General features: G+C 40.7%; 1 protein-coding gene across 1 annotated transcript in view; it reads left to right on the top strand.

Moving 5' to 3' along the window:
- LOC119591093 (tachykinin-like peptides receptor 99D) overlaps positions 1–275 on the top strand; it is a 37,171-nt gene that overhangs the window by 1,984 nt on the left and 34,912 nt on the right. The gene's annotated exons all lie outside the window — the stretch shown is intronic.

Genomic DNA, 275 nt, shown 5'->3' with positions numbered 1-275 from the left:
CAAAGAGATTATATCAATCTGTACCTTACCTATAAAAGTAACCATGTAATAGCATTGCTGAACTAAAATTGATATAACACACAACTTTCGCGAGGGGGGGGGGGGGGGAGGCACCAAGTAGGAAACATTCTTGGTGTTTATATGTTTAATTCTGGCGTGTTTACGTTCGGTGCGTAGATACCAGCTGATATTTGTTTACATATTTAGGCGCCCGCATTTGACGTGTTTTGCGTTTAGCTGAATTTTTGGAAAGTAGGTTCTGTGTCGATTTCACC

The sequence above is a fragment of the Penaeus monodon genome, chromosome 28 (assembly GCF_015228065.2).
Source record: "Penaeus monodon isolate SGIC_2016 chromosome 28, NSTDA_Pmon_1, whole genome shotgun sequence".
Lineage (NCBI taxonomy): Eukaryota > Metazoa > Arthropoda > Malacostraca > Decapoda > Penaeidae > Penaeus > Penaeus monodon.
The sequence above is the reverse complement of the archived record's forward strand: the minus strand, read 5'-3'. Positions and strand labels throughout refer to the sequence as shown.